The 15,906-nt window shown below is 44.4% G+C and overlaps 1 long non-coding RNA gene across 4 annotated transcripts in view; it reads right to left on the minus strand.

Annotated features, from left to right (window-relative positions):
- Positions 1-757: 757 nt before the first annotated feature.
- The window catches only part of LOC140458550 (uncharacterized), a 41,186-nt gene continuing 26,037 nt past the window's right edge, over positions 758-15,906 (minus strand). For 3 of the 4 annotated variants that reach the window (XR_011953521.1, XR_011953523.1, XR_011953524.1), the window contains one exon: positions 7,244-7,967. This is a non-coding gene — a long non-coding RNA (uncharacterized lncRNA). Of the gene's footprint in view, positions 1,286-7,243; positions 7,968-15,906 lie in introns of those variants that run through there. The other variant, XR_011953522.1, reaches the window with a different exon arrangement.

The raw sequence follows: 15,906 nt of genomic DNA on the forward strand, positions 1-15,906 counted from the left end.
GTAGAGAAGATCAATGATTAATATAAACAATTAGATCAGTTCTGAGGGAAATAAACTTGCAGAGTTTGGGCTACGTATGGGGAATGAGAATGTTGGATTCTGCTACAGAGAGCCAGCTTAGATTTGATGGGCCTCTTTCTGTGCTATAATGCATTTTATTTGGACTTGCTTAACTTGCTCTGTTCATTGACTAAATTGTCATTAAGGTAAATCTGCTCAGTGTTGCTACTCAGACCAATACAGGCTGTCCCTCCACATCAGGAGATAATTACTGCTTTATACTGGATTCTTGGGGCGGTGGGGGTGCGGTGGGGGGGGGGGGGGGTGCTTACGGTGTGTGAAACAGTATGCCAGCATTTATCTCAAATGGCAAAACACCAGTGCAGCCAGACTAATGACAGACTCTGAAAATGTGGGGAATGCCAGAAGGGAATTCTTTACCCATCCCACCAAGAAACTGGCCAAACCAGTCAGACTGGGGAGCTGTTCACCTGCTCTGTGTGTGCGTATGTGGGGGGTGGGGGGTGGGGGTGGGTGGGGAAGGGATTCACTCAGGCATCCATCCGGCTGAGACACCAGTCAATTTACTGATAGCCACAGTTGAAGGATTTTTTTTCTCTTTTTCACGCCAAGTAATGAACAATGGTTTTGGCAGCTCATAAAGTTGTGCACATAGAGATCTTAGCTTTGGAAATGTTCACAACATTGTTGAATATGCACAGATTCACACTGGGTAGAGACTTTTATTTTCCTTTATTCATTCACAGGATGAGGGTGTCGCTGGCCCGGCAGCATTTACTGCCCATCCCTAATTACCCAGAGGGCAGGTAAGAGTCAACCACATTACTGTGGGTCTGAGGTCACAAAGTAGGCCAGACCAGGTAAGGATGTCAGCTTCCTTCCTGAAAGGGCATTAGTGATCCAGATGGGTTTTTCTGACAATCGATTAATGGTCATCATTACACTCTAAATTCACACTTTTTTTAATTGAATTCACATTACCCCATCTGCTGCAGTAGGCTTTGAACCCAGGTCTCCAGAACACTATCTGGGGTTTTAGATTAACTGTCTCGCGACAATACCACTCGGCCAATACTTCCCCACATCACTGTCCATCTGCAGAGTGAACAGTGATTTTCTGGTTCATCAGAACTGGGTAATCACAAATATGTTTGCTGAATAAGTGCAGGAGTTGGATGTTGATTGGCAATTGACATCCATCTCCGAACCATGTATTCTGGGGTTTGTTTCTGGTGATGATTGGAAGCATCATCAGTCTTGTTATCTATTGGGGATAAAAACAGTTTCAATTAGCTTTCTGTTAAATGCATGACAATCAATTCTATCTCACAACTCTCAGGCAGATTAGTTTCTTTTGAAGGGCTCTCCATCTCCCCAACCTCCTCCATCCTCACACCCAACAGTACAATAATTTCATAGAGTCTCTTTGTGACTATGAATGAGACAATCTGATCTGCTGTTTCTTTCCCTACTCCTATGTCAAGTTGGATCTTAAACTCCCCTTACTGCAGTTGTGATCCTGCATCATTGTACAGTGATGCTCGTATTTCATGTCTTGGCCTATCAGTGTTCATGATACTGCATGTAGTATATGGGGCCAACAGTGTAAGAGTTTAGCTCTTTCTTTCCAACAACAGCAGTAGAATTGTACTCCAACAAAACTTACAGAATCACGGCCCCGCATATCCCCCAACTTACCTTTTACCATCAAACCAGAGTATCAATCCTCATTCAACTGAGAGAATTCAGGAGGGCATGTCAGGAACAGCAGCACGAATAACTAAAAATGAGGTGTTAACCTGATGAAGTTCCCAAAGAGGACGACTTGTGTGCCTAACAGCATAAGCAGCAAGTGATAGGCAGAGTGAAGCAATCCGGGAAACAACAGAACAGATCTAAGATCTGCAGTCCAACCAAATCCAGTTGTGAATGAAGTCAGAGCACAGCTGGAGTTCTGAGGACTGTTCTCTTCAAGATATTAACCAAGAAGAATGTCAGACTGGATTAATTACCATAAACCTGAAGTCCTTATGATATTCATATATTTACAATCAGTGTTCAATTCACCAAATGTAACTGAAGGTAAAAATAATCTTCAAGTGATTGTAACAGTGGAGACATCTGAATACTTGTTCAGCAAATTAAAGCCTGTTGTGTTTAGGTAGTAATAATTTTAAAGATATTTTAAAAAGTAAGGTGACTTGAGCATAATGGAAAAAGTTGATTGGTAGGTAGCTGATAATGTTGTTTTAATCTGAAGTTAATTTAGGATTAGTTAACAAATAAACACATGGTAGGGAATCCCAGCCCCATGGAGTGCACATCCAGTTCCATGTGGGAAATCCAGGACACTTCTTGTGTGAGCGACAACCACAAGAACACGGAGGTGACATGGGAAATGTCAGGGACATTTGTTGGACTGCGGTTGAAGTACTGCACACACTTCTGATCCCCTTATTCCAGGGTTAATGTGATCACACCAGAGAGGGTACACAGGAGACTGATCAGAATGTTTCTACAATTGGGAAATTTCTGCTCTGAGGAAACGTTGGATAGATTGGGGATGATTTCCGAGGACGATGAGCTGAGATTTAATTGAAATGATAAAATGCTGAGGAATCCAGAACGAGTGGATAGGAAGGAGCTATTCATTAACTGAGAGGTCAGAAACTGGAGGATTTAGATTGAAATTAATTCCCATGAGGAAGAGGAGAGGAGAATTCATTTCACTCAGAGATGGTAGGGAGCAGGAACTCATTGATGGGATGGCAGAGGCAGTAACCAGCATCACATTAGAATAAAAGGACATGGATGTAACTGAGATGCTGGAACATGCAGAGCTGTGGACTAAAGTCTGCAGAATGGGGTCATTGTGATTGATTTAACATTTCTCCAGAATATTAAACTCAAGTCTAATTTGAGAATTTATGAACATCACCCGATATGAATTCCAAATGTCAGAATAAATTTATCAGAAAATTACAGCACAGATCAAGGCCACTTGGCTTATCCTGCATGTGTTGGCTGTAATAGAATGACCCAGGCTTTACAGCGATCTGTACTCACCAATGAGAGTAATAATCTCAGACTGCGTACTCTGTCCTCTATGTTGTTATAATCCGTTTTTTCAATGTATTTCTTTGACAGCTGCTCACCTTGTTTCCTGGTTTCTTTCCCAGCCCTAACTCCATTCCTTATGGCCTTGAGGGACTACCATTTCTGCAATCTAATCTCTCCTACCTTCCCCCGTGTGACAGACTGTCTTGTTGTGCTTGTCTCACTCCCACCTTGCTCACAACTTGTTACATTTCTGATGGTTCTCAGACCTCTGTGACTTCACTGCGCCCCCTGGGTCAGTGGCACGAGTATTGAATTCGCTTCCTCATGAGACAATCGGAAATCTTTCTGGCTGCAGTTTCCCCAAGATTTTATTTTGAAAAAAAAAGGATTTGCCTCAGAGTCAAGTATTTGTGAGCCTTCATCCACAATCCTGAGCACTTAGACATAATATGTGACCCTCCCACAGATGTGCAGGTTTGATGGATTGGCCGTGCTAACATGGCCTGTAGTGTGTCGGTTAGGTGAGTTGGGTTAGCCATGCTAAATGTGGGGTTATGAAGGTAGGGTGGGACAGCAAGTCATTGCAGACCTGATGGACCGAATAGTCTCTTTGTGCGCCTAAGGGATTGTGCAATTCTAACTTGTTGTGATTGTTGTCATATTTTCCCAAGTCCAGATTCATTCAACTCAGGTACATATGCTGCCTTTTGTGTTGCTGTGGGTGGTCACTCAATCCTTTCCTTCTGTTTTACATCAATTTCACACTGTATGTGAGGGTGGGAATGAATGTGTAAATATAAATACTCCAACCGAAACCCCTCACAAGTCAGGAACTGTTTCTGCTACTGGCATCACTCACAACAGGAAAATAAAGGTTCAGTCACAAATCTGACAGAAACACAGTGGTTATAATCACCAAGAAAGGCTTAACAGCTTAAAACTCTTTTCTAAAGAAAAGAGGAGGCTGACAGACAACCTGGTACACGTAGGAAGCTTTGTGTCTTTGTTTTCAGAGATTTGTGGTTGAAATCATTGGGTTGAAGCATGTTTCATCGCCCCAGGTCATCAAAGGTGCTATCGAAATGTGCATCTTTCTTTCTGCCTATCTGTCGGAGTCAACAATCAGATGGATATGTCATTGTCAGTGTGTTTTCCCAAATCCCTGATTGAATCTGCCACCCCCCACAATCTCAGGTGCCAGCTGCCTCTAGTCCACCCCCATGGGCATATTGAAGAGCATGACAGGAGAATGGATTGAAACCGAGAGTTCAATGCCAGAATGAAACAGGAAGAAGGAAATAAACGGGATTTTTGGATCCCACGGGATACAGACCTTCCAGTATTAGTCCTTGTGGGCATTCCCGCAGTAACACAAGACAGCATTCCATGATGACAGTTAAACCCGGGTGGCAGTAGAGGGAACCACTGAACATTTAGTTCAAACACAGGAGGTTTGTTCAGTCAGTAACAGAATGTTAGACATGGATGTGAAGTGAGCAGTGAGGGGAAATGTTACCACAAGCTGCAGATGGATAACTTTCATTGGAACAGGAGGAAGCCATTCTGCCCCTAAACCCTGCTCTGCCATTCAATAGATCATGGCTGATTGGTGGCCTAAGTTGCAATGTTCAAAACCATCCAAACTCATCAATAAACTCCTCTGCAACAGACAAGATTAATATTCAAAAACGAAACATCTGCAAATGCTGGGAAATCAGGAACAAAAACAGAAATTGCTGGAAAAAAAAATCAGCAGATCTGGCAGCATCTGTGGAGAGTGAACCTTTGGATCCAGTGACCGGCCAGGTGACCACCTTCAGCTGACCATTCTGCCTTTTCTGTAACACTCTCTGGAACAGGTTCTGGTGCGAGGGGAATGAGACTGTCAATAACAACTGAGAAAAATAGGAGGATGTGCTCAATCAGAATAAAACATTTTGGTCTTTCACTTTTAATTCAACTGCAAAAATTATTCATTACCATTTCAGAAATAAGATAATAGGCCAGAAATCAACTCTTCATGTCATTGGGTCTGAGAAACTGTTAATTCTGACCTGGTCCAACCTACATGTGAATCTAGATCCTGAATAACGTGGTTGACTCTGAACCATCTCTTGGGCAGTTAGAATGGATGACAAATGCTGCCCCAGCAAGTGATGCCGTGATTCCATGAACAAACAAAACAAATCCAATCGCTGATGGTTACTTGTGAACTCGCCGGTGTTATTGGAAGAGGACGAATGGGAAGGTTTATGGGGTAAAGGGAGAAAAATGGCATTCAGTGAGGTGATCCTTTGGAGACCTGATGAGCCAATCAGCCTCCTTTTGTGCAGTAACAATTCTGTGAATATTTCATTCTGAGCCCTCTAAGGAAATATCAGGGCAGGGTTTATAAAGAGGTCAGATTGAATGAGTGTCTCGGTGAACACAAGTGAGACACAGGGACAGAGAGGTTTTGGGATGGATTAAATTATATTTTATACATTTGCATATTCATCAACATGACAGCAGTTAAAAATGGGAGTGCAATTAGAGCAGCAAATAAATATTAAACTTTTATGCAGCTGAAGGGGACGCTGGGTAAAGATACTGTAGTCAGTGCTTATTTTATTCCAGGCACACCAGCCAGGGAGCACATCCTTCCTGTATCTATCCTCTCGAGCTCTTGAAGATTTTGTTCATTTGAAGTGTTTCATGTTTAGATACTCCAGAGAAGACAGCTTCAAGCTCCTCAATCTCGCCTGTCAGGGCAATGCTGCTGTTAGAATTCAATTCACTGCTGCATGTTACTGGCTGCTTCATGGACTGGAACTGACAATTGAGACTGAAAGGTTACTGTATAAAATATCTTCAATGGTATTGCCAGACATGAGTGGTTTTAGGAAAATGACCTTGAATTACAGGCATTGAGTGTCAGAGCACTTCCTGTTGTGGGACATCCTGTTTAGATTCAATCTATAGATAACGATTAGAACTGACTTGCACTGGCTCCGTCAAAGTGGTCAGAGCATTATGGCTGTGATCGAAGCTGGTAACAAACTTCCCATGTGTTAAAAATCGTAAATGATAGAGTAGGTACGAGGTCTGATGGCACGGTTAGAGTATTGATGCTGTTGTTAATCACATGAACGAGGCTGGAGTTGACTGAATTTATCTTGTCTCTTTCTGAATCTCAGGATGTCTCTGGGCAATAAGTCTCCAATAAACAGCAACGTGACAATGAGCAGGGATCATCTGTTTTGATTTAAAATGGGATTATAGCACTGCTGCTTCACAGCACCAGGTGCAAGGTTGGAGTCCAGCCTTGGTCAACAGCTTGTGTGGAATTCCTACATTCCCCTATGATTATGTGGGCCCCCTTCAGGTTATCTGGTTTCCTCCCACAGTTCAAAGATTGGTGGGTTAGGTGGATCAGTTGTGCGAAATTGTCCACAGTGCCCAGGAATGTGCAGACTTGGTAGATCAGCCATGGGAAATGCAGTGCTCCAGGTGGGATGCTCTTTGGATGGTTGGTGGGGTTTGATGGGCCAATGCTCTCCTGCCACACTGTTGGGATTCTATTCTATGATTGAGGATAAAGGCTACACAGCAGGGTGTCCTTAGAGAAGGAGCATGTGGTATGTATCAATGCTCTCGATGCCTTTAGATAGAGGTGGGCATCACAGGGAATACAGTGCTTTATCACCACTGCTGCCCCCTCACCCCCAACTCTACTCTGATTTGGTCCCTTCCCAATCTGTCATTTGTAATGGTTGGCTTTGCCCGTAATGGGCTTTGTTTGTAAATATTTAATTGGTTACACGGGTGGTTTACTGCTGTTGATTATATATTAACAAAACCCAAAATGGTGTAATGATGATTTTGATGGTGGGAAGGTTGCTCAGCTGTGTTTGATAACATGTCTGGGTAGGAGAAATGGGGGGAAAAAAAAAGAACGCTTCATAGCTCACAGAAGGAGAACTGAAAAGCAGTTAAAATCAAACCAAAGGTTCAGACAGGGAGGGAATATTTCCCTGGAGTTTGAGTAACTGGAAAATGATGGTGTCCAGAAATAGACAGGATTGTGTTTTACAGGGCGTTTGAAATTTTTAAAAACTGTTATATTCAGATAGTTGCATTTCTTTTCTTTTAGTTTTGTTTATTGTGGAATAAATAGCTACAATATTTTAAAACCAAGTTCACAAACCTTGTGTTAAAGACAAATGTTAAATAAAATCCATCAAACCATCCCTCACTGAAAACTGGTGTGGACGTGTAATCTCTTGGAGAATGCCTGCCCACTTCTTCCTACCCGGGCTCCATGACTATATACATACCTGGGAGATAACAGCAGGAGGCCATTCGGCCTTTCAATCCTGCCCCACCATTCAATGGGAAAGAGCTGAACATCCAGCTCAGTCTCCTGTTCCTGCTGTGTTCCAATCCCCTTTCATGACATTACCTTGAAGAACTAGATCCATGTCCTCCTTGGGCTTCACTGCCTTCTGTTCCAGTGACGTTGCTGTGTTACTGTGTGGGTGCAGGCAGGGGTAATGTGATGGTGCTGCCTCCTGGAGGATGCACTCAGCATCCCTCATCATCCTGAAGTAACATCAACCGGGTTTCAGCAACTAGAGATAGAAACCATTTCCAGGATATGGGCATCACGGTCTCAGCCAGCATTTATTCCCCATCTCCAGTTACCCATCAGAAGATGGTAGTGAGCTGCTGTCTTGAACCATTCACAGTCCATTTGGTGCAGATAGACCGACAATTCTGTGAGGAGAGTGTTGCAGGATTTTGGCCAAGTGATTCTCTATCTTTGCTTCTTCAAATGCTGGTTAACTTAATCACGATCTGCACATGATTTTGAGATTTCAGTCTGAAAAGCTTCACCATCGAGCACCCTGTGTAAAGGAATATGTACAGGTTAGAAATTCAGAACAGACAATTCTAGTTTTGCTGGAATATCTTTTTCCCATTTCTTCCCACAAAATTGTAACCCTCCAGCCCACTTACTCTCTCCCACCATTCTGACTCTCCTACCCCCTAATGTACACCCTCCCTCATTCTCATGGTGTTACTGATAAACAGATCCATGCCACCACTTCCCGTCACTGGTTAGACTCTGCACCCTTTCTGGGTTCACTTCCTTTCCCTTCAGTTGCTGCAAGTCAATAATGTAACAGCAGAATGAAACAAAAGGAAACAGAAAGGGAGGTGGCAGATCCTGGACAGAAGAGGAACCTTCAGTCTGGGAGAATGGGTCACATCCTTTTTTGTTTCTCATTGGTCGATTCCAGTGTTATGACAAGTCGGGAATGGAACTTGGTCCCATGTGGGCGTGGTGACACTTTGACTATCTAACATATCAATACTACAAGCAAATACGTTCCTCCTCCAGACAATCACAATGTGAAATACTTTCCACTAGTTACCCCAAAGCACACGCTCCAAAACCCACCCACATTCTGGACGTGTGCAGTGCCAGGTTTCACCAAAGACGTGCAGTCTCTGCCTCGGAAATTGGGAGTTGTTGCCCCCATGCAGCCACTGGAGACCTGTCTTTGGAACGTGAATGAAGAGTGTGTTGGTGGGAGGGGGGGGGGGGGGGAAGGATGTTGTGTATTGGATTCCCATTCAGACACACGGGACATGTGGGCTGTAACTGGGATTTACTGAGACATCCGCTTAGACAACCTGATTTCTGAGGTAAGGAACATAGATTCAGCCAATTGGGAGATAGGGAGGTTAATAAGGCGCAGTAGGTTTTAAACAGAGGTGCTTAGTGGCTAGCACTGCTGCCTACAGCGTCAGGGACCTTAGGCGACTGTGTGGAGTTTACACATTCTCTCCATGTTTGCATGGTTTTGTCCAGTTCTCCAGTTTCCTCACACAGTCCAAAGATGTGCAGGTTAGATGGATTGCCCATGCTAAATTGCTGATAGTGTCCATGGACGTGCCGGTTAGACAATTAGCCATGGGAAATGCAATGTTACAGGGAACGAGTGGGTCTGAATGGGATGCTCATCACAGGTTGGTGTGGACTCGATGGATGAATATCCTGTTTCTGCACTATAGGGACTCTATTCTATTCTCATGTGGAAGAATGTACTTGTCTCAATGTGTTGTGAATCTGTGGAATTCCCTATTGAAAATAGCTGCCAGGACAATGAGTCAATTTAATGAGGAGATACAGATGTTGAATTTGCAATGGGTTGAAGGGTGAGACAGAGCAGGCGTGAAAATCCAGCTGAGACCGATGTGAGCTCAATCATCACCGTATTAAATGGTGGAGTTGGTTCGAAGGGCTGCATTGCCTCTCCTGTGCCCAGGGCTTATCTTCTTACGGTAATAACTGGAAAGCTGAATCCAAAAATCACCAACTTCACCAAAGGAGATTTTCGGAAAATGACAGATAGTCAGGTGGATTAGCATTCCAAACTTAGATAGTGAGGAAGTGTGCAGAAGATAATGATTTTGCAATTTTATACTGAGTAGAGACAGTGATTTATGGTTTTAGATTGTGTCGTACATTCAGTGTCCAGAATACTCTGTTGTGAATATCTATCCTGTACTTTGTTACAAAGCCAAGGTCACTGACAATGAAAACCAAAACACCCAGGAAACATCGCCTCACCTCGTAATCCGATAAAAGAATTCTGAGAAGTCTGGTTGAACTTAGAACACAGATGGAAAGCTGGAAGATTAGATCCACTCCCACGATCCAGTGCTTAAACAAAAGGAGACTACAATAGAATGAGGCAGGAGTTGGCTAATGTAGACGGGAAAGAAAGACTTTATGGTGGGAAAGTTGATGCACATTGGGTGAATATCAAAGCAATTTTTCAAAGTGCTCAGCAAAAGTATATATCAGGGAAAAGGAAGGACTGTAGGAAGAGGAGTAATCTGTCATGGGTGGCTCAGGAAATAAGGGGGTCTATCAACCTGAAATAGAAAGCATACAAATTGCCAAAGACCAAGGAGATTAGAAAAACTTTAAAGATCAACAGAAAGCGAGATGGGATTGGGGGAGAAAAGTGATGAGTAGCTATCCCCAGGGCCAGAATAGCAGTTTACACTGCTCGAGGGGAACCTATTGTGTGGGGAACATATGGCCTCTAATTGTTGAAGCGCTTAACTGTTACCATAGAGATAATCCTGATCAAGTTCAAAATCACAGCACACTCCAAAAGCTTGTACTTCCAAATAAACCTGTTGGACTATAACCTGGTGTTGTGTGATTTTTAACTTTGTCCACCCCACCCCAACCCCAGCTCCTCCACATCAGAATCCTGATAGATACCCCACTGAAACTGAAGCGCCTGTCAGATACTTAAGGGAGCCACAGAGCCGTGGGGGAGGGGTGTGTGGTTCAACCACAAAGTGCTGAACTGAACTAGACTTTCTAACTGCCGTTGCCATGGAGATAATACTGAGAGACAGTCTCTATCCAAAGTCCCAAACAACAACGGTTTAAGAATGGGAGTGGAACATCGGACAGGCGGTGAGTTACCTGATGCTGCCTGGAGGTGTTTTGCATGTACACTATCCATGTAACTGCCATGTCTCATCAATAAAGACTCAAAGAAGATCTCTCAGATTTCTGTGCCGAGTTATTCCTATCCAGCAGGGTTCAGGAATATGAGTACACAGCAGTCAGTCTTCACAGTGGAGGATACGAAGAACATGCCAGTAATTGATAAGGAGACTAAGGAAGGTGAGGACCTAGATAATAACCATTATCATGAAAGAGTTCGAGCTGGGCAAGTTAATGGAGCTAAAGGTACACAAGTCTCATTGCCCTGATGGAATACATCCCAGGGTACCAACAGAGTTAGGGGGAGAAATAGCAAATGCACTTAGTCATAGAATCCTACAGCAGAGACAGGCCCTTTTGCCTGTCCATCCACGCTAACCCCATTTCCCTGCACTTGGCCCATTTGCTTCTAACCCTTTCCTATCCATGTATTTGTCCAAATGTCTTTTACCTGTTGTGAGTGTTCCTGCCTGAACCACTTTCACTGGCAGCTCATTCCATATACATACCACCCTCTGTGTAAAACAGTTGCCCCTCAGCTTCCCTTTTATTCATTCTCCTCTAACCTTAAACTGATCCAATCAAGCCGTCCAATCCTCGAGTTCCTGGGAAAAAGACTGAGTGCATTCACCTTATCCATGCCTCTCATGGTCTTATACACTTCTAGAAAAGAACCCCCTCGGTTTCCTCTGCTCTAAACATAAAATCCTCACTTGTCCAACCTCTCTCTGTAACTCAGACCTCTGAGCCCTGGCAACATCCTTGTAAATTGTTCTGCACTTTTTACAGTTTAATAACTGAAACCTACATTACATTCATCATATTTCCAGTATTTCCCCGCGGCGCTGGAACCGACGTGACAATACCAATGGATTACAATCCATGATCGAGAATGAACTCCTTTACAACAATCCCGTTTTCATAGTGTTCCCCATGGTGCAGGTATCCTTGTGTCTTTCTGGTTGCATGGTTAATTAAAGACTTGTCCTTCTACAAAGCAAAGTTGTGGCTTAATTGTTCCTGGGAAATGTGCCATGATTTTCTAGACTTTCAAAAACAAATGAAATCTCTCTCCACACTCACCATGCTGACATGGACTTGGCTGTGTCTCAGTACTTTCCCAGTCACACTGAGATTTGAAATATTCGCCCACAGACAGAATGCACACCTTTCCATCCAGATGAAAAGGCCAATGATATTCAGATCGGCACGGATCAAGTAACCATCAGATCTGAACATGAAGTTCAATTTGAATTTCTCATCCGCAAATCCACCCTTTCAGTACCATACAACAGAGTACACAAGTTACCACTGTTAATACAGGATGGAATTTCATTAGACAATTGTAGTATTACACTGTAGTTTCCTTGTTTCCCCCAAAGCTTTAAACCTCAGTCTCACAATTTCTCTCTTCTGTGAACTGAAATCCAAACCAATCCCACCACTCCTTTCCTCCACACCCAGTTCTCTCACACACTCTCTCTTCGAATTCAGTTTCCTAGCTCCTGATGAGAACCATCCTGCATACACTGCTTCCTGCACACTCTGGCCAAGACCCATCTGACTAAAATGAGCCAAATTAGAATTCTAATGGCAGGCCCATCCTTGTCCCTTTCCATAACAACCCTGAATCTTCACAAAAGGGTTCTGATAACTTTCTGCAAAACGCTGCACCACTGATAGTCTGATTACATGTCAGGGTAGCAAGAGAAGGGCCATTCCCCTGGGTCCTGCTCCCAGAGGGATGAAGATGCTAATGATAGATTAATCCCTCACACCCACAGCCTCCTTCCCAGACACTGACCTATACTGTGCATACTCCCACAGTTGGTCAGCACTGCGCCCGTGCACTGGTCTCCCCTCCTACAGCACGTGCTCCTGATCATACAGGAGTCCGGGTGATTGACAGCAGCTGCTGCCCAATATATCAGAATCCTTACCGTATGGAAACAGGCCCTTCGGCCAAACAAGTCCATGCTGACCCTCCAAACAGTAACTTACACAGACCCACTCCCCCTAACTAATGTAACTAATACTATAGGCAATTTAGAATGGCCAATTCACCTGCCCTGCACATCTTTGGATTGTGGGAGAAAACCGGAGCACCCGGAGGAAACCCGCTCAGACATGGGGAGAATGCTTAAACTCCACACAGTCGCCCGTGGCCGGAATCGAACCCGGGTACCTGGTGCTGTGAGGCAGCAGTGCCAACCAATGAGCCGTCTCTGTCGATAGGAGGGGGCGGGGCTGGAGGACTGGGATAACGGGATTGTGAATAGTGAATGAATGTGGAGGACAGGGGGATGGACAGGTCAGTGAGGGACACGATCAGTGCAGCAGCAGGAGGGGATCCTGGACAAACTGAGCAATGGGAGAGTCTGACAGGAGAGAAACTACAGGAAGGTTCTGTTTGGAGGCTCAGGCAGGGACAGCTGGGAGACAGTATGGCCTGGTTGCTTGGGCAGGTTTACTAATCAGCCTCTTCAAAGATGCTGTTACTCAACCCTGAGCCTGATTCTCCGAGTCCAGAGGTAAGGACACTCCCTCCTGGTGGGCAAGGGATAAAGGGACTGCCTTTCAAAAGGAACTCCCCTGTGTTGGTGACATTAACAAGACTCAATACAGACTCACTGACAAAATGCTGGCGTCCTTGAACTTCATCCAGAATATTAACACCTATAACTGGGCAACGCAGACCCCAATGTACAGAGTTAAATCCTGGATACTGATAACAGCTTTGTGCATGGGAAATCATAACTCATGAATTTGACTCAGTTTTTTTGAAGAAGTAACAAAGAGGATTGCTGAGGTCAGAGCATGGCCATGATCTACATGGACGTCAGTAACGTGTTTGACAAGGTTCCTCATGGGAGACTGGCCAGCAAGGTTAAATCGCATGGAGTACAAAACTGGCCCGAAGTTCGAAGGCTTTTCAGGCTGGAGGCCTGTGACCAGTGGAGTGTCACAAGAATCGGTGCTGGATCCACTACGTTTCGCCATTTATATCCATGATTTGGATGTGAACATAAGAGGTATTGTAAGTAAGTTTGCAGATGACACCAAAATGGGAGGTGTAGTAGACAGTGAAAAAGATTCCCTCAGAGTACAAGAGGATCTGGATCAGGTGTGTGAATGGACTGAGGAGTTCAGTTTAGCAAAATGCAACCTGCTGCATTTTGGAAAACCAAACTTTAGCCGGACTTATACAGTTGCTGGGGAGTGCTGCTGAACAAAGAGTCCTTGGAGTGCAGGTTCATAGTTGCTTGACAGTAGAGTAGCAAGTAAATCGGATAGTGAAGGCGGCAGTTGGTCTGCTTGTCTTTACTGGTCAGAGCATTGAGTATAGGGGTTGGGAGGTCATATTGTGCCTGTACAGGACATTGCAAAAGTTGCCGAATCAATATTCGATATAATTCTGTTCTCCTTCCAATCAGATGGATGTTCTTAAACTTTAAAGAGATCAGAAAAGAATTATAGCATGTTGCCAGGGTGGATAGGCTGTTTTCCCTGGAGCGGCAGAGGCTGAATGGTGACCTGAAAGAGATTTTTAAAATCAGGCTGGGCATGGAGAGGGTAAATAGACAAGATATTTGCCCTGCAGTGGGGGAGTACAGAACTAGGGGATTGGGACGTAGGGTAGGCAGACAAGCGGTGGAACCGAAATGGGTGGGGAGAGGGGGGGACAGAGATTGGTGGCGACAGAAAGTGGGATTAGAGAGGAGGGGAACAGACAGGAGGAATGGGGGGGGGGAGGCGGCTGACAGAAACGGGGAAAAGAACGGGGGGGGAGGGGTGGTGACCAACAAAGGGGGGAAGAGACGGTGGGGAGGTGGGGGGAAAGAGAGGGAGAAGAGGGGACAGGGGGAACAGGCTGACAGAGGAGCGGGGGAACAGAGTGGGGGGACACAGGGGGAACAGAGGGGGAAGATGGAGAGTTATTCTATAGATCTAAAACTCAACCCTGTTCCTGTTTTCTCCTCCTCACCTTAATTCCTTCTGAAGGGCTCAGAACAACTGAATAGTTTTGGAAAGTAGAGTTTCAGGGAGATCAGGTGCTGAACGTGGCATTTGGGACACTAACACTGAATGGAATGTGCTGATTCGATTCGATTCCACTGTCTGTGTGGTATTTTCACATTCTCCCCGTGTGTCTGCGTGGGCTTCTTCTGGGTGCTCTTAATTTCCTCCCACAAATCCAAAGACATGCAGGTTAGCTGGATTAGCTTTGGGTAATGGTAGGTTACAGAGTTAGGGTGGAATGCTGTTCCGCTCGTTGGTATGGTCTCATGGGCCGAAAGGCCTGCTTCCACGCTGTAGGGATTCTGTCACTGAGTATAGGGGTTAGCAGGGCACGTTGTGGCTGAGTAGGGCATTAGTGAGGCCAGTTTTAGAATACTGCATTCAATTGTGGTCTACCTGATTTCAGAAAGATGTTACCAGAGTAGGACTCAACCTTTTAATGACAAGTTTCTGGGAAGTGTTGACAGTCAAACAGACCATGCAGTGTGGGTTGATAGTTCCTTGAAAGTGTGGTTGAAGGTAGACAGGTCGGTGAAGGTGGTGTTTGGTATGCTAGCTGGTATTGGGCAGTACATTAAGTATAGGAGTTGGGAGATCATGTTTCAGTTGTACAGTTTATTGGCTCAGCCACATTTGGAATCCCCAGACTGCTTTCAATTCCAGTCTCCCTACTATAGGAAAGATGTTGGGAAACTTGCAAGAGTTCTGAAAAGTTTTTCAAGGGTGTTGCCAGTATTGGAACATTTGAACAATAGGGAGAGGCTGAATAGGCTGAGGTTATTTCCCTGCAGCACTGGACACTTTAGGTGGCTTTATCGAACTTTATACAATGATGAGGAGCAATGACAGGGTGACTGGTCATGGTTTCTTTTTTCCCAGGATATGGGAGACCAAACAAATGTGAATCTTTTTTCCAAGGTGGAAATGACAAATACTAGAGGAGAGATGGCAAGTTTAAAGGATATGAAATCCGAAACAACTGAAGCTACTGTAAACCAGGAAGAGAAACAGAAGTTTCTGGTAAAGCTCAGCAGGTCTAGCAGCATCTGTGAAAAGAAATTAGAGTTAACGTATCTGAGGAAGGGTGACCAGACCCGAAACTTTAACTGATTTTTCTTCACAGATGCTGCATGACCTGCTGAGCATTTCAAACAGCTGTGCAAGTTTAAATGGAGTTGTCTGGAGTATATACCTGAGAGGAACTTTATAAAGTGCGAGTGAGACCACATCTGGAGTGATGACAGAAGTTTTGGTCCCTTTAAGGAAATACATCATTTCATCAGAGG

This window comes from Chiloscyllium punctatum, chromosome 33 (genome assembly GCF_047496795.1).
Source record: "Chiloscyllium punctatum isolate Juve2018m chromosome 33, sChiPun1.3, whole genome shotgun sequence".
NCBI lineage: Eukaryota > Metazoa > Chordata > Chondrichthyes > Orectolobiformes > Hemiscylliidae > Chiloscyllium > Chiloscyllium punctatum.